Source organism: Sus scrofa, chromosome 14 (assembly GCF_054392235.1).
Source record: "Sus scrofa isolate SSC_HxYL_T2T_F1_AM1 chromosome 14, Sscrofa_HxYL_maternal_Yorkshire_Landrace_v2.0, whole genome shotgun sequence".
Taxonomy (NCBI): Eukaryota; Metazoa; Chordata; class Mammalia; order Artiodactyla; family Suidae; genus Sus; species Sus scrofa.
Window position 1 is genome coordinate 128,211,778 of NC_139396.1, and position 24,710 is coordinate 128,236,487.

General features: G+C 41.0%; 2 pseudogenes; one reads left to right on the plus strand and one right to left on the minus strand.

Annotated features, from left to right (window-relative positions):
• Window positions 1-2,717: 2,717 nt before the first annotated feature.
• Window positions 2,718-24,710, plus strand: part of LOC100624435 (cytochrome P450 2C18-like) — a 60,956-nt pseudogene continuing 38,963 nt past the window's right edge.
• Window positions 14,445-15,265, minus strand: LOC146396991 (tyrosine--tRNA ligase, mitochondrial pseudogene; annotated as a pseudogene).

Below are 24,710 nucleotides of genomic sequence, written 5' to 3' on the forward strand. Positions count from 1 at the left end.
CTTAAAATTTGTATTTTTAAAAGTTTACTTCCATACCTGTTCATAAAGGCCACTTGGTCATGATATTATGCGTGGTGCTGGATCAATATATTTTAAGACAATGTGAGCATGATAGTGACCATATTGTGGCATAATTCTTTTTTTTTTTTCTTCTGTCTTTTTGCCTTTTCTTGAGCCGCTCCCGCGGCATATGGAGGTTTCCAAGCTAGGGGTCAAATTGGAGCTGTAGCTGCCAGCCTACACCAGAGCCACAGCAATGTGGGATCTGAGCCTCGTCTGTGACCCACACCACAGCTCATGGCAACAAGGGTCCTTAACCCAATGAGCAATGCCAGGGATCAAACCCACAACCTCATGGTTCCTAGTCAGATTCATTAACCACTGCCTCACAAGGGGAACACCGACATAATTCTATTTCTAAGTGATGTCTTTCCCACATTTGGTTTCAGGATAATAATTGGTTTCTGCAGGACATCAGGAAGGGTTCTTTCTTCCTCTAACTTTCTGAACGAGTTTGCTGTTGGTTCCTTCGATTTGAGAGAAGTTATGAGGAAAGCCATCTGAACTCAAAATTGACTTTGTGTGGTCAATTCTGATTATCAAATCAATTTATTTGACCAACATGACTTCTTGGATTTTCTGTTTGATCCTCTGTCATTTGTGTGAAGTTTGATAATTTTAGTGCATTTTGTGGCCTGTCCTCAAGATGAAAAGCTGTTCCATTAGCGATCTCACCCTTCCAGTTGATTTTTCTCAAGTAAGCTCTTCTAGGATCTATTGGATTTGGTTGGGTGGCTCTCCAATGTGTTCTGTGAATTGTTTTCTTATGAAAAAATTTCTCAGACTTAAGAGTTGTTCTCTGTGAGAAGGTGAGAAAAGATTAGCTAGTCCACTGTTAGTAGAAGGTGAAACTCTCCCATTTCATCATTGAACAGAAATGAAAGGGGCCCTTCTGCTTCAGGATGAGTAATGGGAATAGTTCTGGGCAATAGTTTTATCCTGATTTGAAGACACTACTCATATTGGAAGCTTCCCAGGATGACTGGTGGGAAGTTCCTAATGGTGGATCCAGGTAGTAGTTGGGAACCTGAGACTTGGTGGTGGTCAGACCATGTGCAGTTTCTCTTGGCTGACACTAAGGATCTGTAACACAGCTCCCTTGATGACTCTGGAAGCTGCTTTGCCCTGAATGTTTGTGTTTCTGGATGGGACTCAGGATCAGCACAGTGTGGTCTATTGCTTGTAGCATGGAACTGGCCTGGGCCTCAGACTCATGACACTTTGCCTAAATACTTAGACTGCAGTTGTGCTCTCTGCTCCCAAACCCTTCCACATGCCAGTCCTGGGGATATGTCTGACTCTGTGTCTGCCTTGCTACTGAGCAGAGCTGCCTCCAGTCCTTGTCCTCCAGTCCCAAGGCCCCATACCCAAGATCTTGGGGCAAGATACCACTGAGCACATGATCATATGAAGCCTAGAGATACCAGTTTGAAGAGGGAGTGATTCTGGGATAGGTCCATCTGGTTTTTTTTTTTTGTCTTTTTGACTTTTCTAGGGCCACACCTGCGGCATACGGAGGTTCCCAGGCTAGGGGTCCAATCAGAGCTGTAGCTGTCAGCCTACACCAGAGCTACAGCAATGCACGATCTGAGCTGTGTCTGTGACCTACACCACAGCTCATGGCAAGGCTGGATCGTTAACCCACTGAGCAAGGCCAGGTATTGAACCCGCAACCTCATGTTTCCTAGTTGGATTTGTTAACAACTTAGCCACAATGGGAACACCAGGTCCATCTTTCTGATAAAGAGTTGGAGGGTCCCAGTGGCCACTAGGTCTCCTGATGAGTTAGGGCAGAGGCAAGGAGCAATAGCCTGAGGCTGCCTCCCTCTTCATTGAGCATCGACACTCACACTGAGTGTTACAATTACTCTGAGTATCTATAATTAGTAGAGCCCCTTCAGAGCTCCACACAGCCAGAGGGCACTAGACGTGGATGGGCCTAGTCTTACTAAACTCCCCCTTCATAAATGGCCCTCTCCACTCAAACATCACACATTAGCCATTTAAAAATTCAACTACAGGAGTTCCTTTGTGGTGCAGTGGGCTAAGGATCTGGCATTGTTACTGCAGTGCCTCAAGTTGCTGCCTCAAGTTGATCCTTGGCCCAGGAACTTCCATGTATGGCCGAAAAAACTCCCCCCAAACAAAAAATACTCGTCTCTATTGGAGCCGACAGAAATTACAAAAAAAAAAAAAAGGAACTTAAAAAAATTCAACTATAATTTATTGAGACCATGAAATAATTTCCATCCCTTTCATAACAATGATGAATAAACATTAACAGAGAAAAGTATTTTTTAATTTCAAGCATTTTGGTGGCTCAAACTTCTCACAGTATTGTATTGTTTAAAGGAAAATAAACTGTCTCATCAAAGAAATATCTTCTGCTTCTAATTTCTAGATTTTTAATTTAAAATTTCTAAATTTTTAATTTCTAATGTAAGTAGAATAACTTAAATGGAATCAATTCTGAAATATTAGTGTCACGATGAAAGAAAGTAAAACTCTTTGCCAAAAATGAGCTTTGTATTCCAAAAAAATACACATATAGTTCCACACTATTTTGAGGAAAAAAAGAAACTCGGTGACATAAACTGTTCCCAGTGTATTAGGGATTTTACAGCTAGTATCACAAGTAACACACTTCAATTTTCGGAATGGAGGTGTCTAAGGAAAAAAGCCAGGCCATGATGGACAAAAAGATGGACAAACACCCCTTGGTGGGATCTGATTCAGAGGGGTGTATGCAGGCTTCCCGGAATGGTGGGGAATATCCTCCTGCCAGGAGCTGCATCCTTAGACTCCCAGGGACATGGGTAGGGGAAGAGAGCCACAGGGGGAGGTCTGTCTGGCACTCAAGCATCTGAGGAGAGGGAAGCCCATGCACAGAGACTGGGGAGCAAATGGTCCCTGCCAAATGCTCCTTGGGGAGCATCAGATGTCTGAGGAACCACTTCTAGAAGCTCAAGTTTAATCACAGGGTTTCTCTTTGTCTCAGAGCCACGTCCTCTTCTCTGTAGATGATGAACTTTCATTCACTTCCCTCCCAAACTCTCAGGAAGTTTCAGTTCCAGGGATATATATATATTCTGCCTCTGGGAAGAAGAAAGTGTTCTTGCCCGCTTTTCTTGGAGATATTTGAATTGTTTTCAGTAGGTTCTGAGCTCATTACTTTCATGGTTCTCAGGTCATATGCTTCAGAACTTCTCATCTCTTGCTGCCAAGTCATGATCCTCCATGATAGATAATTCTGAGACATTCTTCTTGTTTCTGTTGCTAAAGCTCAACAATGCAGTCATTTCACTTCCTCCCATCTCAGGATGTTGATATGACCATTTGATTGAGGCTTCTTCAGTCTGGACATCTTTCTGATGACCCGTCTGGTGGGCTTTTTCATCTCTCCTTTAACCGTGTTTGTGTAGGATGTATTGTTCTTGCTACTCTGTTTGAATGTGCATTTGACTTTGGAGCATCCCTCTAGGTCCTCCTGGATCCTTCTGCTGGGTGGTCCCAATCCTCTGATTCCAGGTTATCACCTGTGTCCACTTCCCCCAGCATCCTGCAGAGACATGACTAGACTCTACACTCGGGCCCTAGAGCTCAAAGGGAACACCCTAAGCCTTTTTTCAATCACCCACAGTAGTTTTAACTGTGGTTTCGTTTCTTCCACATTTTTGATAGGATGAGTTTTATCACCCAAAGGCTGGACTTTTTTTTGTTTTGTTTTTATCTGTCTTGGTATTTTTAGGGCCTCACCCGGTGGCATATAGAGGTTCCCAGGCTAGGGGTCTAATCAGAGCTACAGCTGCTGGCCTCCACTAGAGCCACAGAAATGCCAGATCCAGCTGCGTCTGTGACCTACAACACAGCTCACTGCAATGCCGGGTCCTTAACCCACTGAGCGAGGCCATGAATCAAACCCATCACCTCACGGTTCCTAGTCGGATTTGTTTCTGCTGTGCCAGGACAAGAACTGGTATTTTTTGGTGTCGTTGTTGTTTTTGTTTTGTTTTTTTGTTTTATTTGTTTTTTTTTTAGGAGCATAGATGAACTGTTCCTGGTCTGAATACTGAGGAGTTTCTTCTCCCCCCCCATGTTTTACCGCGGTGCTTATGATCTTCCTCACCACAGGACACTAGACACTTCTGCATTTGTATCTTCTTCCCTCACAGGACAAAACTGGAAAATAGAGCTACATTTTGCTACAGCTCTTGCTAAACTGCTACTGGCAGATTCCTTGTCTCCCTGTAGAGGAAGTCTCTCTTTGACTGCCTGAAAAATTCTGCCTAAAATTAAGTGAGCTATGAACATCTGAACAATCACAACACACTCTACCAACTCCCATTGATATTTAGGGATAGCTAGACCAGATGTCTCACTGTCAGTGGATTCTTCCAGGAAACTCTTCAGAAACTGGAGCAGTTGCTACAAGTATACATCCTTGCCAGGACATCGTTCCTCTATAGTAGCCTTTGATACAGAGGACAGGGGCCTCTTACCTTTACCAGCTGGACCACACCACACTGTGGGGAAATTGAGCTAGGTTCTGCCCAGCATCACTCTTGTGACAGATAACTGGGGCAGACCGTGCATGCAGAGAGTTGAGTGAGCAACATCAAAGGGAGAAAAAACTCACACACCATGAGTTGGCATTTTCTTTCCTCTACTTCAACTCCTCTCTCTGTGGCCCCAGACAGCCCATCCAGTCCTCTAGGCATTCTATACTCTCAGCCTGGAAAGGTTTTCCCTCACAACTGCCCATGTGGGTTCATGCCCCTTCCTTTGACAACTATACTCACTTGCAGGGCCTGACTGGGATCATGCTCCATTGCATGTTTGTGAGAGGAATAAATGCATGAGCATTTGAATGAATGTGGAAGGAGAAAGTCAACATTTACCATCCCTGGAGATTCACACCTCATGTTCTAACTCATCAGGCAGTTAAAACTCTGGCTGATATAATTTCAAATGTTGAACAAATGTTAATAACAAATGACTACATAACATTAATTCACCATTTTGGACTATAAAAGATCCTCAACCTTTCAAAAAAAAAAAAAAGACAAAAAGACCAAAAAAAAAATAATTTCTCAACGTTCAAAAAAATTAAATATTGTAATGGAGATTATTTCCTGTTTCCCATTTCAGGATAATTAAAAACAGTATGAAGGAAATAAAACAGCTGCTTGGAAATTTCAGAACTCTCCTAAATAATCTTTTAGAATCTTTCAAATAAAGAATACTACAGAGATCCCTCATGGCTTAGTGGGTTAAGGATCTGATATTGTCACTGCTGTGGCTCTGGTTACAGCTGTGGCTTGAGTGGGATCCCTGGCCTGGGAACTTCCACATGCCTCAGATGTGGCCAAAAAAAAAAAAAAAAAAAAAAAAAAAAAGACCAAAACACAATACAGAACAATACTTTTCAAATACTACAAACAGATATAGCATCAATATATGGAAGAGACATATTATTGTTTAATGAAGAAAATTCATACCATTTAATATTTGAGAACACTTAGGAAAAGCATGTGAAAATGAATCAAACAATTAATAATATACCTTAAAAAGTTAGAATTGAGGAGTTCCCATCATGGTGCAGTGGAAACGAATTTGACTAGGAACCAATCCCTGGTCTCGCTCAGCAAGTCAAGGGTCTGGCGTGGTCATGAGCTGTGGTGTAGGTCACAGAGGTGGTCAGATCTGGTGTTGCTGTGGCTGTGGTGTAGGTCAGTGGCTATAGCTCCGATTAGACCCCTAGCCTGGGAACCTTCATATGCCATGGGCGTGTCCCTAAAAAGACCAAAAAAAAAAAAAAAGTTAAAATTGAAAAGGAAGTGTAAAGAAGGCAAAGCAATAAAAATGAGATTGTGCATAAAAAGTGTTTTAGAGCGCTAAAAATCATAATGCTTGATACAAAAATATAAGAACTTATAGAGTGGCTATTTTTCTTCCCCCTGAGGATATCCAGTGGACTCTGAGGAAGCTTCACTCAAGTACAGCTTAAAACCTTACTGCAACTGAAAAGTTGGCAAAAGACCTGAATAGACATTGCTCCAAAGAAGATATACAGATGACCAAGCCCCTTAAAAAATGCTCCCCATCACTGATTATTAGAGAAATGCAAATCAAAACTACCCCGAGATACCACCTCATACCAGTCAGAATGGCCAACATTAATAAGTCCACAAATAACAAATGCTAGAGGGAGTGTGGAGAAAAGGGAACCCTCCTGCACTATTGGTGGGAGTGCAATCTGGTATAACCACTATGGAAACCATATGGAGGTACCTTAGAAAACTATACATAGAACTACCATACAACCCAGTAATACCACTCTTGGGCATGTATCTGGGCAAAACCTTCCTTGAAAAAGACACATGCACCTGCATGTTCATTGCAGCACTATTCACAATAGCCAAGACATGGAAACAACCCAAATGTCCTTCCACAGATGATTGGATTAGGAAGATGAGGTATATATACACAATGGAATACTACTCAGCCATAAAAAAGAACAAAATAATGCCATTTGTAGCAACATGGATGGAACTAGAGACTCTCATCCTGAGTGAAGTCAGTCAGAAAGAGAAAGACAAATACCATATGATATCACTTATATCTGGAATCTAGTATAGGGCACAAATGAACATTTCCACACAAAAGAAACTCATGGACTTGGAAAGTAGACTTGTGGTGGCCAAGGGCGGGGATGGACTGGGACCTCGGGGTTAATAGATGCAGATTATTGCCTTTGGAATGGATAAGCAAAGAGATCCTATTGTGTAGCACAGGAAACTATGTCTAGTCATTTATGATGGAGCATGATAATGTGAGAAAAAGAATCTATACATGTATGTGTAACTGGGTCACCATGCTATACAGTAGAAAATTGACACAACAGTATAAACAAGCTATAATTTAAAAAAAAGTAATTATATAAAAAGAAAAGAAAAAAACCTTACTGGAAGTACATGCTCCTGTACCAGTTACCATAACAAAGGGAACCAGACTCACAGATATACAGAACAAACTAGTGGTAGGAGAGTAAGAGGTGCAACCTATTATGTAGAGAATAAGCTACAAGGATATACTGTACAACATAGGCAGTATAGCCAATATTTTATAATAACTATAAATGGTGTATAACCTTTAAAAATTGTGAATCACCATAATGTACATTTGTAACTTATATAACATTGTTCATCAACAGAAAAACCAAATATGATTATATATCTTTACAGAAGATGTCTTTGTACAAGATTACTATTAGTGATCTAGTAATGTATCAGTGACATTCCAGTGACATTTAGGTCCTCATGACTACTAAATGTTGTTTCCTTTCTTTTTAATCATCATGCCCACAGTATGTGGAAGTTCTTGGCCCAGGGATCAAACCCGCACCACAGCAATGACCCACACGGGAGAAGTGACAATGCCAGATCCTCAACCCCTAGACCACCAGGGAACTCCTAAATGTTGTTTTCTGTTCAGGTTTCCAGGTTGTGATGGTTCTAGGCTATGAGTCTGTTGAATGAAGTCCCTGCCTCCCATGCCCCACTGAATCCACACCTGCTCTTCTGTCTGAAATCTCCCCTCTTCCTGGGCCTCCTTCATTCCATTATTTCTGATGATGACAGGTCAAAGAAAGCAACAGAAACAGCAGGATCTGGAAGTAGCTGGGAACTGAGGGAAGTCATGGGTTCTCAAGCCTTTCCCCCTACATTCTCTGAGATGGGCTCTTCACATTGTTACCTGAGCAAGTTTCACCTCTTTTATGTATTCTCCTGAGAATCCATGACTCTTTCAGCCTTGGAGTCAAGTAAGGAGCATCTGTTTAGTGTGAACCTTGTTATTCTGTGGACATTCAGCAGGGTGTGTATTCAGAGAAGCTAATATTTTGGGGCAGTGGTTTTGTTTTCCTCAAATTGTTCTTGAGACAGCAGTGGTGCGAGCCATGGTAGACCACAATGGACCTTAGAAGATATTAGTTCAAATCCCTGTTTTGTCACTTCTGAGTATATGACACTGGATGCATCTCCTGTTCTCGCTGAATTTCCCTATACGAAAAGTAAAATTTAAAAATTTCTTCCAGCTTTTTTCTTGAGGGGAGGATGAGAGTTTAATGTTAAAGTTGTGTATCAATTTAGTTCATTACTTGATACATGTTTGAACTTTCAAGATATATGAATTATATTACCTAGTTTATGTTTAGGAAGGTATAATGTTAGTATATTACACTAAAATATTTTAAAAGGCTTATTTTCAAGGACAAAGTATATTAATGTTTGATAAAGCATTGAAGGATAAGCATTTTTTAATATAGAAGGATTGCCATCAAAGTCATAAATTCTCAACTGGTTGTTAATCTGAGAATCCAGATTGTTGAGCAGTTTATTTCACTCATTTTCAATCACCTGGGGTGTTTACCTGGGCTCAACCCCAGACCTGTTAAAACAGAATGTTTTGGGTAGGTCACTGGAACAAGGGTAAGAGGAAAGAACACCACATTTTAATCTTCATCATGGGGCCAAAGTCCCTTCGAAAGACTTTAAAGTAGACCTAGCTGATTGTTCATTTATGAGTCAAAGAGTCACAAGTTAATAGCAGGGACTGTTATAAAAAAGCTTTAGATTTCAGGCTCCCAGTTGTCTAAGTAAGAAGAGAGGGCATCATTGATGGGGCTGTGGTCCTGGTGCTCTGTCTCTCCTGTCTGCTTCTCCTCTCACTCGGGAAACAGAACTCTGGGAGGGGGAAGATCCCCCCTGGCCCGACTCCTCTCCCAATTCTTGGAAATATCCTACAGTTAGATGTTAAGGACATCAGCAAATCCTTAAGCAATGTAAGTATGTTCAACGTCCCTTTGGGTTGCATAAGGTAAGTCAACAACTACTTTTAAATAAAATATATGTATTAGAAGACATTAAAATAAGTTTTTTTTTTTTTTTTTTTTGGTCTTTTTAGGGCTGTACCCGCGGCATATGGAGATTCCCAGGCTAGGGGTCTAATTTGAGCTGTGGCTGCTGGCCTATGCCACAGCCACGGCAATTCCAGATCTGAGCCGTGTCTGTGACCTATGCCACAGCTCACAGCAATGCCAGATCCTTAACCTACTAGGCAAGGCCAGGGATCACACCTGCAACCCCATGGTTTGTAGTCAGATTTGTTTCCACTAGGCCACGACAGGAACTCCCAAAATATGTTATTTTAAAACAAAGCTTCCTGTGTCAGAACTAATTTTGGTCTGCTATTGTCAAGAATAGTGGGATAACATGGGAGAATCAAAATAATAAATAACATGACAAAAGATGAATGTTCCTTCCCTTTTTTTTTTTTTTTTTTTTTTTTTTTTTTTTGCTTTTTGGGGCTATACCTATAGCATGTGGAAGTTCCCAGGCTAGGGGTAGAATAGGAGCTGCAGCTGCTAGCCTATACCACAGCCACAGCAATGTGGGATCTGAGCCAGATCTGCACATTACACAATAGCTTACAGAAACACCGGAGCCTTAACCCACTGTGTGAGGCCAGGGATTGAACCAGCATTCTCATGGACATTAGTTGGGTTTGTAACCCGCTGAGCCACAATGGGAACTACAGGTCTTTGTATGGTAGAATCAAAATTATAATGTGATAAAAGACAAGCGTTCCTTCCCTTCTTTCTTTCATCACCATTAACTGAAGTTAAATGGCAAGGGAAATGTTTTGTGATTAGAGATTTCATTCAAGAAGTCAGCTACCCTATAAACTGTGTGTTTTGTTCCAAACAGACATGAAAATTGGACTCCTGTGAGGAATTATTTTATGCCTGATGTTAAGGAAATAGTGTGGGATCAGGACAAGTATGAGCGAAGGAAAGAAAAAAGTAATTAGACACGGCTAGCTGGATGGTAACAAAATCCTTTTGGATTCTGCATAAAGCTACTGTGTGTGGCCAAGAATGCAAGAAATTGTTCTTCCATGAGATGCTGCGTGACCTGGCACTGCCTCTGTGATGCTTGCATTATGTTTTAGCAATACCAGCAGATTTCAAACTGGGCAGGGCATTTCAATCATCTGGGGTGGTTTTTAAAAATACAGGTTTCTAGCTCTTATCATTACTGAGTCAGAATCCCTGTGGGATGAGCTTTCGAGTGGTCCTGAAACAGTCAGTATCCAAGGTAGTCATGGGAACAGATAAATTGCTCAAGCATCAGAGGTCAGCGACACAGTGTTGAAACTTGGTATTTCTATTTATTACCTGTGAGACACTGGAAATAAATAGGAAATTCTTTGAACCTCAATCTCTTTACCCATAAGCCAGAGTAAAGAAACTTAGCTCAAAGTAGTGATATGATAAGATTAGTAATAATCTGAGTACCAATTGCCATGGCCATGGCCTGGGACCTCAGAGGTTATTACTAATAACCATCATATGTATCTTTTAAAAATCTTTTATTGAAGTATAGTTGATTTACAATATTGCCTTAATTTCAGGTGCACAGCATAGTGATTCAGTTTTTTCCAGAGCAGATTATAGTCCATTATAGATTATTACAAAATATTTTTTAAAGAAAAAAAGGGTGAAGGCTTATTATTTAAAGACAAATATCTGTATACACACACATACTCCTAAAGGCATTCAGGGGGTTGAGAGAAAGGTTTAGAAGATATAGATATTTTTCTGAAACTCCACAGGTAGATCTTAATACAAATTACAAGTTGTAAGATAAATTATATATTGAAGACAGCAAAAAATTTAAAGTAATGACATGTATGAAGTATATTGGCAGGAACAATATGGCTGTGTCTTTTGTATTTAGCTACTGGTACTTATTTACTAAGAAACAATAGGTTCAGCACCTGATCTCAACATATATAGATTCAAGAGTTCCTGTCGTGGCTCAGTGGTTAATGAACCCGACTAGCATCCATGAGGATGTGGGTTCGATCCCTGCCCTCACTCAGTGTGTTAAGAATCTAGCATTGCCATGAGCTGTGGTGTAGGTTGTAGACATGGCTCAGATCTGGCATTGCTGTACCTGTGGTGTAGGCTGGTGGCTATGGCTCTGATTTTACCCCTAGCCTTGGAATCTCCATATGCTACCTGTGCGGCCTTAAAAGACAAAAAGACAACAAAACAAAACAAACAAAAGATTCAGTCTGATATAATATGATACTTTTTTGAATCTGTTAGCAGTACCATCTTCACAGAATACATACTTCCTGGAGTTCCTGCTGTGGCAGAGTGGGTTAAGAACCCAACTGCAGGAGCTCAGGTCACTGCAGATGCTTGGGTTTGACTCCTGGCCTGGTGTGGGGGGTTAAGGATCCTCAGCTGAGGCATAGGTAGCAGCTGTGGCTTGGATTCATTCCCTGGCCTGGGAACTTCCATATGCCCCAGATACGGCCATAAAGTTAAATAAACAAATGAAAGAATACGTGCTACCAAAATGTTTGTTAGCACACTTTAAAATCACTCTGCTGGAATTCCCATCATGGCACAGTGGAAACAAATCCGACTAGGAACCATGAGGTTGTAGCTTTGATCTCCGGCCTCGCTCAGTGGGTTAAGGATCTGGTGTTGCCGTGATCTATGATGTAGGTCACAGACGTGGCTTGAATCCTGTGTTACTGTGGCTGTGTCGTAGGCTGGTGGCTACAGGTCCCTGGCCTGGGAACCTCCAAATGCCTCAGGTGTGGCCCTAAAAAGACAAAAAGACAACAAAAAATTAAAAAAAAATCACTCTTCCATCATGAAACATCAGTTTTGAAATTATAGCCATTCATGACTTACTTATTGCAGATAGATCAGATAACTATTATTCTATTCTAGCTTTTTGAATTTGTAAGGGGAAAAAAGAAAACATATAATGTAACTTTCTCCAGTATATCAAACACATTTCAAATTGAAAATGCTACCTGATATGGTAATGCACTTGCTAGTACCACAAACCTTTGTACAAAGAAAAACAGAGGCAAGAGAGGTATGGAAAGAGAAAATCTTTTGTTGGTGCTCAAACTGAGTGAAGTTCTGAAATGTAGAGATGATCTCTGACATCATAATGGACACCTGTTTGTTCTTACTGTGTAAATGAAGTTGCCAATAGAAAGTAATATTACAGTGTGTCAACAAATAAATTCTTCCTAACTTTACCTGCATATGGAAGTTTCCAGGTTAGGGGTCGAATCAGAGATGTAGCTGCCAGCCTACCCCACAGCCCCACCAATGTCAGACTCCAGCTGCCGTATCTGTGACCTATACCACAGCTCAGGGAAATGCTGGATCCCTAACCCATTGAGCGAGGTCAAGGATTGAACCCACGTTCTCATGGATACTAGTCAGGTTCATTACCACTGAGCCACAATAGGAACTACTAAACTATAGCTTTGTTAACAATTAAATTTACTTTGGAATATAGCAATATAGCTTATACTGTATGAAAGTTTTATGACTTTTTTTGCAAATAGATTTTTGTACATAAGTATTACTACATCTCTATTTCTGCATATGAAGATAGCGACTTGCTCCAAGTAATCCAGGTAGTAAATGGCTAGAATCTGAACTCTAAAACCATGCTTTGCTGCCTGTCAGACTTTCTAGAACAAACCTCATTGTAAACCATTTTATGTGTGTGTTTGTGTTTCATGTGATCTTCGGGGAAAAGATGGGTGTTATTATCTTGATTTTTCAGATGTTGGAAACAGTTCTGGAGGAGCAACTTGCCTAATGAATATAGAGCTTAATTTCACTAAATCCCCCTTTTTTTAAGGGCCTCACCCACAGCAGCATGTGGAAGTCCCTAGGGTAGGGTTCGAATTGGAGCTACTGTTGTGACCTACACCACAGCCACATGGGATCTGAGGTGCATCTTCGAACTTCACCAGCGCTCACAGAAATGCCAGATCACCCATCCAGTGAGCAAGGCTGGGGATCAAACCTGCATCCTCATGGATACTAGTTGGAATTCATTTCTGATGCGCCACAATGAGAACACCCAACTAAGTCTTGTTTCTAAATCCTTTGAATTTGACCCCCAATTTTTTATTCCTTTTATCTTTTGATACACTCATGTGATTATCTTCTAATTTATCTTGTTGGTTACCTAATTGTTCATTTTATCTCAAGATGCGATCTGCTTGGGTACATAATTTGACACTTAAAACTGAAAGCTCATAAAGTTATAAAACATTGCTACATTTTTTACTATGTAAAAAAAAAAAACCATGGCTGCGAGCAATTTTAATTATTCAGAAACAAAGGCAAGGGACTGGAACACTGAATTAGAAACTTTCTGAAAAGTCAACTTAGTCATTTTTGTTCTTTTTTTGAAAAGAAACTCTTTCTCCTCTAATTTCTAATGCCAACTATGGCTTCCTTTAACTTTTCTCCTTTTTAGGAGTTTCCGTCGTGGCGCAGTGGTTAACGAATTCGACAAGGAACCATGAGGTTGTGGGTTCCATCCCTGCCCTTGCCCTTGCTCAGTGGGTTAACGATCCGGCGTTGCCATGAGCTGTAGTGTAGTTTGCAGATGCGGCTCGGATCCTGCGTTGCTGTGGCTCTGGCATAGGCCGACGGCTACAGCTCTGATTAGACCCCTAGCCTGGGAACCTCCATATGCCGCGGGAGCGGCCCCAAAAACGGCAAAACAAACAAACAAAAAACCAAAACTTTTCTCCTTTTTAAAGGAGATCTGTATTAGCTTCATGAACAAACAACAGAAATCCAGTGAGATATACATGTTATAAAAGTACTCCTAATTTCTTAGACTACCTATTTTTCATTGTTCCTCCTCATCTACAAAAGAGCAAGACAGGCAGGATAGCAAAGACAGCATTTAGTTTTTCATGAAGAATAATTATTGAAAGAGATTTACCCTGGAAATCATGCTTTTCTATGACAGTCCTTAATGTCTAAGTATCAGGAAATAAAATATCCCGCTATTACACAAACATAAGCAGCCTATATAAATAATGAAATTACTCACACTGTGAGGCCTAGAGTATATTCCATTCTCTGCTGTTTGATTTGCCTAAGCGAAGATATGTTTGTATGTCTTGAAAATGAATGATGTTAAATCTGAGCCACCAGAAGGATTTTTCAACCAAGCTTAAGACATTTTAGAAATCCCTTGTTCCTATTTTAAGTAATGAAAGTCCATTCTTAAGAATATGTTGTCCAATAACTAAAACACTCTGAGGAATTGTTACTTGTCTGTGATTTATACTGACTTTGCCTTCTGTCATCAATTGACACCCTGGGGAATGGCATTTGCTTTGCTGCTTGCATCTAGGAAGCCTGTTCCAGGGTCAAGAACTAATTCGGAAAACGAAGCTTGTTTCAACAACTCTGTTAATTCTTGATCAGATGTGAGCTCCAGTGCCTCTATGCTGCTATGATAAAGGGCTCATGTAGACCTTTTAGCTGAGTCCAGTCCTTCTTGTCCATGAACAAGCTTTGTTACTTCTGTAGCCAAGTCCTTTCTGAGGGCCCTGCTTTTCTGGTGATCAGATCCACCCAGTTGGGTCTGGCATCCATAACCCTGGAGCAGGTAACAGAAATCATAGGTTTTGGAGCACCTGGTATAAAAACTTGGCCAAACTCATTCTTCCTGGATCTTAAGTTGAGTCGGCCAACTCTGAGCCTCAGAAGTGAGCCCATGAAGAAGTGGCTGCTCACCGCCAGGAAGTCCACCAGGTGCTGCTTCTGGTACTAGGCCAAAACGTCCAGCACCCTGAAGTTGCCCCAGATATGTCTGTTAGGGAACAGCTCCCAGAGCCTATCCGCCAGAGTCTGGAGCCCTCTGCGCAGGCGCGTGCGTTGCTTTGCACGCCCTCTGTGTGCAGCGCCCCCAGAGTACTGGGCGGTACCGCTGCTCTCTTCATCCGGAGGCGCAGTGGCACCTCCCACCAGCGTGATGACGTTGTGGTTCGCTACTGGGAGGGAAACAGGCCCAAGGCGCCAGCCGGTAGATTGTGTGAAGCAAGATGGTGTCAAAGCCTCTGGGGAATGTAGCCCGCCGTGCCCTGGTCAGAGAGCCCTGGGTGCTCTGTCTTGGCACCCCTCTTGGGGGAAGAACTCCTTGAGCAGACTCCAAGTGGCCTGCACTGCCAGCAACCCCTGAATGGCGGAGTGGGCCTCACGCAGCCCTAGAGGGTAAGAGTCCTGACCTGCTTGGGATAGCAAACCACCACACAGGGAAATGCACTCCAATATGGGCACCAGCATCTCGGTGGAGGTCTGTTACACGATAGTGAATATAAGTATTTATGCTATGAAGTAAATCCTTGTTGCTTGCCTTTTACGTGTAGTAGTTTGCATCTGTTAATCCCATACCTCTAATTTTTCCCCCCTCCCCCGCTTTGGTAAGGATAAATTTTTTTTTTTTTTTTTTTTTTTTTGGTCTTTTTGCCTTTTCTTGAGCCGCTCCCGCGGCATATGGAAGTTCCCAGGCTAGGGGTCCAACCGGAGCTGCAGCCACCGGCCTACACCAGAGCCACAGCAACGCGGGATCTGAGCCGTGTCTGCGACCCACACCACAGCTCATAGCGACACACACCACAGCTCACAGCAACAACGGATCCTTAACCCACTGAGCAAGGCCAGGGAACGAACCCGCAACCTCATGGTTCCTAGTCGGATTCGTTAACCACTGCGCCATGACAGGAACTCCAGGATAAATTTTTTGAGTCTGTTTCTTTTTCTTTTCTTCTTCCTTTATTTTTTTTTTGGGAGGGGGCGGGGGCTCTGCCCACCACTTGGGGAAGTTTCCAGGCCAGGGATGGAACTGTGCCTCAGCAGCGACTCGAGCTGCTGCTGCAGTGACAGTGCTGGATCCTTAACCCGTTGTACCACAAGAGAACTCTTTTTAATTTAATTTTCATTTGTGTCATATTTTAGATTCCACATATAAGTGATATTATACGGTATTTGTCTTTCTCTAACTTACGTGGTATGATAATCTCTAGGTCCATCCATGTTGCTGCATGGGGCATTATTTCATTCTTTTTATTGCTGATTAATATTCAATTGTACACATGTCCCACGTCTTCTTCGTTCACTCATTCGTTGATGGACATTTAGGTTGTTTCCATGTCTTGTTTATTGTAAATAGCGCTGCTATAAACATAGAAATGCATGTATTTTTTTTTTTAAGGCCCACACCTGTGGCATATGGAGGTTCCCGGATTAGAGGTTGAATTGGAGCTTCAGCTGCAGGTCTGTGCTTCAGCCACAGCAATGCCAAATCTGAGCTGCATCTGTGGCCTGTGCTGCAGTTTGCGGCAATGCTGGATCCTTAACCCACTGAGCGAGGTATCAAATCCACATCCTCATGGACACCATATCAGGTTATTAACCCGCTGAATCCCAACAGGAACTCCGTATCTTTTCACCTGAGAGTTTTCTCCTGATATATGCCTAGGAATGGGTCTGCTGTATCATATCATATGGCACCTCTATTTTTATGTTTTTGAGGAAACTCCATACTGTTTTCTATAGAGGCTGCACCAATTTACATTCCCTCCAACAGTGCATAGGGTTCTCTTTTCCACACCCCTCCAGTGTTTGTTACTTGAAGGCTTTTTTATTTTTTTGGCTGTGCCACTGAATACATGAATTTCTGGGCCAGGGATTGAACCCGTGCTATAGCAGTGACCCAAGCCACATCAGTGACAAGGCCAGGTCTTTAACTGCTAGCCATCAGGGAACTCCCTGTAGACTTTTTATTGATGACCATTCTGACCAGTGTGAGGTGGTACCTCACTGTAGTTTTTTTTTTTTTTCTTTTCTCATTGTAGTTTTGACTTGCTTTTCTACAATAATGTGCCTATGCTGATTGTCTGTTGATGAACACTTGGGTTGCTTCTATGGCTTGGCTATTGTAAATAGTGCTGCTATTAACACTGGGGTGCAGGTATTTTTTCAAATTACAGTTTTTTTTTTTCTGGATATGTACCCTAGAGTGGGATGGCGGGATCATATGGTAGTCCTATTTTTAATTTTTAAAGGCATCTCTATACAATTTTGTATAGTGGCTGTAGAAATTCACATTGTCATCAACAGTGTAGGAGGGTCCCCTTTCCTCCATACCCTCTCCAGCATTTATTGTTTGTAGACTTTTTGTTGATAGGCATTCTCACTGGTGTTAGGGGGTACCTCATACTGGTTTTGATTTGCATTTCTCTAACAGCAATGTTGAACGTCTTTTCTTGTGCTTGTTGGCCATCTGTATGTCTTCTTTGAAAAAAGAAATGTATATTTAGGTCTTCTGCTTTATTATGTTGAGGTATGTTCCTTCTCTACCCACTTGGGTCAGAGTTTTTTTTTTTTTAATCATGAATGGGTGTTGCTTTATCACCATGTTTATATAAAAGATCCAGAAATGCTTGAAGTTATGTATGGCGGAATAAAAACATCAACAATACGATGTTGATCGCAATCTTAACCATGAGTAAAAGAGATGAAATTATGACTTCTTTTGCTAATATTTGCATTTTCTTTCCATTTCCCAGCTCTCAAAAGTCTATGGCCCTGTATTCACAGTGTATTTTGACTTGAAGCCTGCTGTTGTGTTGCATGGCTATGAAGCAATGAAAGAAGCCCTAATTGCTGCGGGAGAGGAATTTTCTGGAAGGGGCCATTTCCCAATGGCTGAGAGAGTTAATAAAGGACATGGTAGGTGTGCATATTCGGTATTAGTAATGGGGGTGGGGAGGTTGAAAAATTTTGAAGAGTCCCCTAGAACAGCTTGGTCCTTCTGTGAGGAGGCCAAGTGTCAGCTCTGTCCTCCCTGCCTGGGACCTCCCTCCTAGTTTCTCTTTCCCCTCCTGGTAGGAATCATCTTCAGCAATGGAAAGATATGGAAGGAGACCCGGTGCTTTTCCATCATGACCCTGCAGAATTTCGGGATGGGGAAGCATTGAGGAAAGCATTCAAGAGGAAGCCCTCTGCCTTGTGGAGGAGTTGAGAAGAACCAATGGTGGGTGAGGCTGTGATCTGTAACTCTGACCTTAACAGACTCCTCTCTTTCTCTCCTGTGATGTCCTTGGAGACATTTTGGGGCAGCCACATCTTCCTTATGGGCTGTGGTTGTTGGCCCTCGTGTGGAGGAGGGGGTGTGTGAAACAGAGCCAAGGGAGCTTTTGTGTATCTATGCTTCTTGTGTTTGTACCCTTATGATGGTGCACAGAGTGTGGATTAAAAGGTCATTTAATGAAGAAGGTTTTAAGTCTCATTTTTTTTTTTCCCCCATAGTGTAAATGTGGGTTATCTATTCCAGAATATTTCACCAGGGAATACTTGTCAGGTGGACAGGGTGGGAATGCTCTCACCATGTCCTTATGGAGCGTGAAACAAATGACATGTGCTTTAACTTAGTTGGCCTCTATTTGTTTGTTTAGCCTCACTTAATGTGTCTGAGGTTTTCTTCTGAGACCCATTGCTTGCTAGTAATGATTGTTTTCTATGGTTTTAATTGCTTAGGCGTCCATTAGGGCAGATCTCATCAGTTGTGATTTCCATGTAAATAACTGTTTTAAAATTATCAGCTGGAATCTAATATCCAGCACAAATGAACATCTCCACAGAAAAGAAAATCATGGACTTGGAAAACAGACTTGTGGCTGCCTGATGGGAGAGGGAGGGAGTGGGAGGGATCAGGATCTTGGGGTTATCAGACACAACTTAGAATAGATTTACAAGGAGATCCTGCTGAGTAGCATTGAGAACTATGTCTAGATACTCATGTTGCAACAGAACAAAGGGTGGGGAAAAAAAAATGTATACATGTAATGATAACTTGATCCCCTTGGTGTACAGTGGGAAAATAAAATTAAAAAAAAAAGAAAAAAATAAATTAATCTTTTCAGGAATATGTAGATATATGTACTAAAAAAATTATCAGCTTGAGTTATTTAATGTTGCATCCTATGTGCAGCATTGTTTTATTTATTTTTAAGAAATGGATGCAATAGCATAATCCTGAACATTACACAAATAGCAGGTTATATAATAATTTAAATAGATTTAAACTATTATTAGTAATTCATGATCCTGCCTTCCCTATTAGTTGCTTCTGTTTCCAGCGTTTCTTTTGTGTGAGTGTGTGTTTTTAGGGCCTTAGGTGCAGCATCTGGAAGTTCCCAGGCTAGGGGTCAGATTGGTGCTACAGCTGCTGGCCTGCACCACAGCCACAGAAATGCCATGTCTGAGCCATGTCTGCAACCTACACTGCAGCTCATGGCAATGCTGGATCCTTAACCCAATAAATGGGGCCAAGGATTGAACCCACATCCTCATGGATACTAGTTGGGTTCTTTTTCTGCTGAGCCACAATGGGAACTCACTGTTTTCAGCATTCTTTATCTACGCCTTTATTGGTATAATAATTTTGTTTTTGCTTTTTAGGGCCACACCTGCTGGATATGGAGGTTCATAGGCTAGGGGTCGAATTAGAGCTGTAGCTGCCGGCCTACACCACAGCCACAGCAATGCCAGATCCGAACCACATCTTTTACCTACTCCACAGCTCATGGCAATGCCAGATCCTCAACCCACTGAGGAAATCCAGGAATCAAACCCACATCCTCATGGATATTAGTCAGGTTCGTTAATTGCTGAGCCATGAGGGGATCTCCTTATGATAATGTTTTTTATTTTCTCTGTTTTATGGTCCTTTGACATCTTTGGTGCCTTGTAGAACCAGGGAACAACTGTTTCTCCCAGGGTTAGTTAATTCTGGGATACAGCAAAACATCTTGTCTATACCATGGCTTTGATTTTTAAATCAACCCATCCAAAGCCCATAACCCTCTTCCTCCCCTCCCCCCCACATTCTTTGTGAAACCATTACACACCAAACCAATACTCCGCCTGCCCTCAGTGAACCCAGGGACCACCAGGGTCCTATATCCTAGGGCCCTGTGAAATTAACCAAACTATCAATTCTAAACTTAGCCAGCCAACCTACTCTTCTTAGTTCATATAGTCCACGAAAACCCCAGTAAAGGCTCTGTCCTGTGCTCTCTGCTTGTTTCTTTTGCCTCCTGGTCAACCTTGGTGCTTCCACCTGTGGCCCTGTGTGCTGTGCCCCCTCCTCTTGGGAAGTATGAGTAACAAACTGTCTTTTCATTGGCAGTCACTTCCTGAATTTGGTTTCACATCTGAATAAAAATAAACCCCCAAGGACATTTTAACACAATTGGATTTGGGGTTAGAATGTTCATGGCAATTTTTTCACCCCCTAGTGGCAGCTGTACTGACCTATGAAGTGCTTGTCATGATGAATCTGATTTTCAGTCTAGATTCTAAATTACCTGCTTCTTAATTCTCTCTCTCCAATGACATGAAAGGAAAGATAAACATCAGAATTTACCTGTCCCACACACAGAAAGAAATCTAACAGCCTTCTCAAATTATCCCCTACCTTCTAAAATAAGTTCTTGTAGAAGCTTAGTGACTGGACATGTTTCAGCTGAAAAGGAGCCTGGCAGAGGAATGGTTAACTAAGTAGGATTCCTAGTATTAAAATCACTATGATTTCTTCTCAGCACTTTGATATGTCACGCTTAATTGCATTATGATGTGTTTTTTTGCATATAAAATTTATAAGGAGTTCCCGATGTGGCGCAGTGAATTAAAAATCCAGCTGCAGTGTCTTGGGTTGCTGTGGAGGTGAAGGTTTGTTCCCAGCCCATGAACTTCCTTGTGCTGCCAGTGTGGCCATTACAAAAAAAATATTAAGCAGTTATTTGACTAAAGCAGTTTCATTTAAGTATTGACCGATAAAAAAGAAAGCTACTTTTGCTCTGCTTTAATTTTTTTTTATCCGTAAAGTGGTAGAATTGATCTATATTCAAAAGTTGAAGAACATAATATATTCTGTTGGTGGCTATATTTAACAGTATCCTAGAATTCCATCAGAGGGAAGCATCTATCCAAGTAAGTGAAATGTGAGGGCTTATTGGTTGTTAGGGTCCCTGTTTCTTTTTTTTTTTTTTTTTTTTACAATTGTAGTTACTGTAAAATATAGGTGGGTTTTTTTTATTTTTTTTTATTTTATTTTTTTATTTTCCCACTGTACAGCAAGGGGGTCAGGTTATCCTTACATGTATACATTACAATTACAGTTTTTCCCCCACCATTTCTTCTGTTGCAACATGAGTATCTAGACATAGTTCTCAATGCTATTCAGCGGGATCTCCTTGTAAATCTATTCTAGGTTGTGACTGATAAGCCCAAGCTCCCGATCCCTCCCACTCCCTCCCCCTCCCATCAGGCAGCCACAAGTCTCTTCTCCAAGTCCATGATTTTCTTTTCTGAGGAGATGTTCATTTGTGCTGGATATTAGATTCCAGTTATAAGTGATATCATATGGTATTTGTCTTTGTCTTTCTGGCTCATTTCACTCAGTATGAGATTCTCTAGTTCCATCCATGTTGCTGCAAATGGCATGATGTCATTCTTTTTTATGGCTGAGTAGTATTCCATCGTGTATATATACCACATCTTCCGAATCCAGTCCTCTGTCGATGGACATTTGGATTGTTTCCATGTCCTGGCTATTGTGAATAGTGCTGCAATGAACATGCGGGTGCATGTGTCTCTTTTAAGTAGAGCTTTGTCCGGATAGATGCCCAGGAGTGGGATTGCAGGGTCATATGGAAGGTCTATGTATAGATTTCTAAGGTATCTCCAAACTGTTCTCCATAGTGGCTGTACCAGTTTACATTCCCACCAACAGTGCAGGAGGGTTCCCTTTTCTCCACAGCCCCTCCAGCACTTGTTATTTGTGGACTTATTAATGACGGCCATTCTGACTGGTGTGAGGTGGTATCTCATGGTAGTTTTGATTTGCATTTCTCTTATAATCAGCGATGTGGAGCATTTTTTCATGTGTTTGTTGGCCATCTGTATATCTTCCTTGGAGAAATGTCTATTCAGGTCTTTTGCCCATTTTTCCATTGATTGATTGGTTTTTTTGCTGTTGAGTTGTATAAGTTGCTTATATATTCTAGAGATTAAGCCCTTGTCAGTTGCATCATTTGAAACTATTTTCTCCCATTCTGTAAGTTGTCTTTTTGTTTTCTTTTGGGTTTCCTTTGCTGTGCAAAAGCTTTTCAGTTTGATGAGGTCCCATGGGTTTATTTTTGCTCTAATTTCTATTTCTTTGGGAGACTGACCTGAGAAAATATTCATGATGTTGATGTCCGAGAGTGTTTTGCCTATGTTTTCTTCTAGGAGTTTGATGGTGTCCTGTCATATATTTAAGTCTTTCAGCCATTTGGAGTTTATTTTTGTGCATGGTGTGAGGGTGTGTTCTAGTTTCATTGCTTTGCATGCAGCTGTCCAGGTTTCCCAGCAATGCTTGCTGAATAGACTTTCTTTTTCCCATTTTATGTTCTTGCCTCCCTTGTCAAAGATTAATTGACCATAGGTGTCAGGGTTAATTTCCAGATTCTCTATTCTGTTCCATTGGTCTGTCTGTCTGTTTTGATACCAGTACCACACTGTTTTGATGACTGTGGCTTTGTAGTATTTCTTGAAGTCTGGGAGAGTTATGCCTCCTGCTTGGTTTTTGTTTCTCAGGATTGCTTTGGCGATTCTGGGTCTTTTGTTGTTCCATATAAATGTTTGGATTGTTTGTTCTAGTTCTGTGAAAAATGTCATGGGTCATTTGATAGGGATTGCATTGAATCTGTAGATTGCTTTGGGTAGGATGGCCATTTTCACAATATTGATTTTTCCAATCCAGGAACATGGAATATCTTTCCATTTCTTTACATCTTCTTTGGTTTCTTTGATTAAAGTTTTATAGTTCTCGGCATATAGGTCCTTTACCTCTTTGGTCAGGTGTATTCCGAGGTATTTGATTTTGTGTGGTACAATTTTAAAAGGTATCGTATTTTTGTATTCCTTTTCTAATGTTTCATTGCTGGTATACAGAAATGCAACTGACTTCTGAATGTTAATCTTATATCCTGCCACTTTGCTGAATTTATTAATCAGTTCAAGGAGTTTTGGGGTTGAGTCCTTAGGGTTTTCTATGTATAGTATCATGTCCTCTGCATACAGTGACAGTTTGATCTCTTCTCTTCCTATATGGATGCCTTTGATTTCTTTTGTTTGTCTAATTGCTGTGGCTAAGACTTCCAAAACGATGTTGAAGAGCAGTGGTGAGAGTGGGCATCCCTGTCTTGTTCCAGATTTGAGTGAGAAGGCTTTCAGTTTTTCCCCATTGAGGATTATATTTGCTGTGGGTTTATCATAAATGGCTTTGATTATATTCAGGAATGTTCCCTCTATACCCACTTTGGCGAGGGTCTTGATCATGAATGGATGTTGAACTTTGTCAAATGCTTTTTCTGCATCTATTGAGATGATCATATGATTTTTGACTTTTTTTTTGTTAATGTGGTGTATGATGTTGATTGATTTGCGTATGTTGAACCATCCTTGTGAACCTGGGATGAACCCAACCTGGTCATGGTGTATAATTTTTTTGATATGTTGTTGGATTCGGTTGGCTAAGATTTTGTTGAGAATTTTTGCACCTATATTCATCAATGATATTGGGCGATAGTTTTCTTTTTTGGTGGTATCTCTGCCTGGTTTTGGAATGAGGGTGATGGTGGCCTCATAGAATGTCTTTGGGAGTATTCCTTCTTCTTCAACCTTTTGAAAGAGTTTAAGGAGGATGGGCACCAATTCCTCTTTATATGTTTGATAGAATTCACCTGTGAAGCCATCTGGTCCTGGACTTTTATTTGTAGGGAGTGATTTTATGACCTCTTCAATTTCATTTCTAGTGATCGGTCTGTTCAGTTGGTGTGTTTCTGCTTGATTCAGTTTTGGCAGGCTGTAAGATTCTAGAAAATTGTCCATTTCTTCCAGATTGTCAAACTTATTGCCATATAGTTGTTCATAGTATTCTCTTATGGTTTTTTGTATTTCTGCTGTATCCGTTGTGATTTCTCCTTTTTCATTTATAATTTTGGTGATTTGGGTTCTTTCTCTCCTCTTTTTAGTGAGTCTGGCCAGGGGTTTATCAATTTTGTTCACCTTTTCAAAGAACCAGCTCTTGGTTTTATTAATTTTCTCTATTGTTTTTTGAGTCTCTATTTTATTGATTTCTTCTTTGATCTTTATAATTTCCTTCCTTCTGCTGACTTTAGGACTTTTTTGTTCTTCTTTTTCTAATTCATTTAGGTGGAGGGTTAAGTTGTCCATTTGGGATCTTTCTTCTTTTTTGAGAAAGGCCTGGATTGCTATAAATTTCCCTCTGAGCACTGTTTTCGCAGCATCCCATAGATTTTGAGAGGTTGTGTCTTCATTATCATTTGTTTCAAGGTAGTTTTTAATTTCCTTCTTGATTTCCTCATTGACCCATTGGTTTTTTAGTAGCATGTTGTTGAGTCTCCATGGAGTAGGTTTTTTCTCTTTGCTTTTCCCATGGTTGATTTCTAATTTCATGGCATTGTGGTCAGAGAAGATACTTGAGATAATTTCTATGCTCCTAAATTTATTGAGATTCGCTTTGTGTCCCAATATGTGGTCGATTCTTGAGAATGTTCCATGAGCATTTGAGAAGAATGTGTATTCTGCTTTTTTTGGATGTAGTGTCCTGAAGATATCAATTAAGTCTAACTTTTCTATTGTTTCCTTTAGGATCTCT